Source organism: Pteropus alecto, unplaced genomic scaffold (genome assembly GCF_000325575.1).
Source record: "Pteropus alecto unplaced genomic scaffold, ASM32557v1 scaffold453, whole genome shotgun sequence".
In the NCBI taxonomy this organism is placed as follows: Eukaryota; Metazoa; Chordata; class Mammalia; order Chiroptera; family Pteropodidae; genus Pteropus; species Pteropus alecto.
In genome coordinates, this window is record NW_006433510.1 from 201,891 (window position 1) to 205,254 (window position 3,364).

General features: G+C 30.8%; 1 protein-coding gene across 9 annotated transcripts in view; it reads right to left on the reverse strand.

The window, feature by feature from the left end:
* The window catches only part of LOC102887656 (lysine-specific demethylase 5D), a 41,102-nt gene that overhangs the window by 26,433 nt on the left and 11,305 nt on the right, over positions 1 to 3,364 (reverse strand). The window lies entirely within an intron of this gene.

The following is a 3,364-nucleotide window of genomic DNA, read 5'->3' on the forward strand; positions in this document are numbered from 1 at the left end:
GGGCCAGACAAAACAAGTTGAAAACCACATGATATCATTTGTATGTGGAATATAAACCTAAAAGCAACAAATGAACAGGACAAAACATACAGACTCATGGACATGGACAACAGACAACTGCTTACCCCAGGGTAGGTGGTAGGGGTTAGGTAGATGGGGAAAAGGGGCTCAAATATGTAGTGACAGAAAGAAATCTAACAATGGAGGTGAACACACAATGTAAAAATACATGCCTCACTGTTAAAATGTACAGCTGAAACTTACTAGATTTTGTTAACCAATGTCACTATACAAAAGTAATTAATTAAAAAAATAAAATAAATCACCTAGGGAGGAAAAATAAATGAGGAGTGTGAAGTTCCTACGCTCATTTAAAAAAAAAATACTGCTTTAACTTTGAGTGACATAAAACCACAACTTTAGATGCTTGCTGGAAAGCAATAAGGCTGGAAGTGGTTGTATTAGAGAACATGGCTCCAACAACTGAAGAAGGAATAACTGGCATTATTAATTTATTTAATATATTTCAAATAAAAGGCTCTGACAATTTGAATGTAGATGATATTAACAAATAACTCATTGATCATGAATTAACTGACAATGAATTAATTCACTTACTATCTGAAGCCCATCCTGCTGATGGATATGGCAGTGACCTTGAACCAGCACCATTCACTGCAGGAAATATTTACAAAGCTGTTCAACTGGCAACAGAACAGGAAATTGAAATTCTACCTATTGCTCCAAACAGCCTTAAAATTTGGAACAAAGTTTTTTAAATGTTGCAATAAATATCAAAGAATTTATGAAAACTTAGCAAAAGATGGGGTTAGGAAAAAAGCAACCAAAAACATAAACATAAATAATGAAACTGAAGTAGTACTTCCAAATATTTTGAGGGAAGATGATAGTGACTCTGTGCCAATTAATGAGGAGGAGTATTGGTTTAGATGAGACACTGAACGCGAATAAAATTTATTTTAGTTTTTCTTAATTTTAATTAGCATTTTTAATTAGCATTTTTCCATGAAAATATATGAAATAAGTATTTTTGTGACATATCAGCCTGTATCTTTAGTATTTTTTTTTCATACTGGTAAACTTTACATGGTATTCTTTCATATAAAAAAAGACTCACAGAACACATAATCTGCGTAAACTGAGAGATGGGTGTTCCTACTCCTAAAAATGGTTTGTCAGTTTCTTATAAAATTAAACAAACTGACTTCAGAAAAAAAGAAAATAGTTAATAGATAATGTTTCAAGAAGAATGGTAAACAAGAAAGAAGGTATATATGTAGATAAATCTATATGAAACAATAAATACCCATTTTATTGAGCAGAAAATAATTAAAAGCATACAAAAATTTTGCACACGTCAGAAGAGAGGTAAATAAGATAGTAACTTTCTAATAATGCTTGGAGGAAAAAAATACCAAATAAATATAAAGGTTGTTACATTTAAAACAAAGTAATAAGGAATAACACACATGCATGTCAATAAATGTATATACACTCATATATAGCCCATGTATGTATATACATACATATATATTCACATATATGTAATTATCTAACTAATTTACTTAAATAAAAATGAAATGAGGAAAAAAAAGACAAGAACACAGAAAAAGAAAACCTAAAAGGATGGAAAATTAAGTACAAAGTTAGGTGAAATAGTATAAATTACCGGTAACCACAATAAGTGAAAACTGACTGACTTGTTAAAAGATAAAAACTTCACTTGGATTTAAAAAAAAAAATTAGAATTTTGTTAATTACATCTAAAGCCTAAATATACAAAAGATACACACCAAGTAAAAACTAGATCTAGTACCTAAGAGAAACTAACAGCAATGGGAGCCAGGGGCAGGAAAGAGACCAGTTATTTGTTTTATATGATCCCATCATGGAGGGGGATACTATATACAAAATATTAAATGTATTCATGTATCTATACATAGACACATGTAAGCATTTATGCACTGTAAGTACCTAAGGGTTTCTAACAGTTTTCAGATAATATAAACTGTATGCTTTTAAAAGTCAACACTCGAAATAACCTAATGAAAAAGTGGTGAAGACAGTGAGACATGAATGACCAGTTCTCTCAGTGGTCAAGTATTGCTTGGTAGAACCCCAATCCACTTCCAAATATATAACCTAGAAATTCTTCCTTTAGGAGACATGTAAACAGTGTTCACATACTCTCAATAACAGCCAAATACTGGAAGCAATCCAACATAAAAATAAATAATGAATATTATACACTATTATACAATGGGGTATTAATAGTGAACAACCAGACAAATTAAAGATACAAGCAAAAATGAAGATGACTTTTCAAAGCATACTGCTGACTGAAAAAGAGCAAGTAAGAGATATATACAGCATAACACAAAGTACAAACAATGCACTTTTCAGAAACATATATAACTGAAAAACTATGATAAAATTATAACAAGAAAACTCACAACTGTCTCCCTTTGGGGTGAGTTAGGAGAGGCAGGGAGATCCAGAGTTATAACTTGTAGAGAAGCATGAAAATAAATTCACTACATTACAAAACATCAATTCTTAAGCTCAAATGTGAGTTTGAAGATATTGAACATAATGCTTTACAAGTAAAAAGCTACATGCATTCTTCTGTGGCTTAAATATATGAATAATTTTTCTAATTTCTAAAAAGCAATTCAAACTATACCAAAATGTTAATAAGGTAGGCTATGAGTGGTTTTTTTTTTTTTAATATTGTATTTTTCAATTTTCACTTCTATTAAAAAAAAGAGTAGTAAGCAAACTAATTTTTTTGTAAAAAACAAACTCTACTAGTACTTTTATATATACACAAGAATTGAGTGAGTTCCTTCAAAATGTCTACCTCTTAAATCACTACTTTTGTTTTCTGGATCAAATGTCTCAAAAAGTCTCAGATGTAGGCCAACGTATATACCAAACCAAAGAGTAAGTCTCTTGACTCTGCCCAATATGGTTAAACAACAATTATAAAAGGGATAATTCCTCAATAATACATGAAATGAATTATTTTTTAGCTTCTTCTCCCCAAATAAGATTGTTTCATCAATCAAATTTTTGGCTCTCGATCTAGGGAGAAATTTCTAATGTGATTAGTTAGCTCTTAAACCATCTGAGTGGGTATCTGATTATACAGAGGTCAGTCTGTATCGAAAGATGAAATTAGTGGTTTCTGTATTATTCCATCTATTCCACAAGACATATGCAAATTTTGAGCCCAATGAGGGCATTTCTTGATGTCCTCCTAGCTTTCGATCTACAAAGATGAATAAACTGCTCATAACATTTGTCTGTATGTATAAAGAAGATAACCAAAAGGTGGTGGTAT